Here is a 331-nt window from a genome sequence, read left to right as displayed (position 1 = left end):
CAAAACTATGTGCTATAAAAGATACCATGTGTTCTGCTGGTGTTTCTGTGTAGCCGTAAAAACAATTTGAAAATATTAAAAAAAAAAAATTTAAACTAAATTAGATTTTGATTAGTTTCTGCTAGGACAATCCTGTACATCTGGGCATCTGGCCTCAATTTGTTCCGGGTTCTTCCTCAGCTGCAGCATTTTTTTTCCTCGTCATTCTCTTCCCCGTCACCATCTTCTTCTTCGTTGTCATCTATCCCTCCTTCAGCTTTTGGTCCTGGAGGAGGTGGCAACACCTCTTCAACCAATTCTACTAGTTCTTAAACGATCGGCATTCCAAAAC

The sequence above is a fragment of the Populus euphratica genome, unplaced genomic scaffold (assembly GCF_000495115.2).
Source record: "Populus euphratica unplaced genomic scaffold, PopEup_1.0 scaffold2445.1, whole genome shotgun sequence".
Lineage (NCBI taxonomy): Eukaryota > Viridiplantae > Streptophyta > Magnoliopsida > Malpighiales > Salicaceae > Populus > Populus euphratica.
This window is presented reverse-complemented; position numbering follows the sequence as displayed.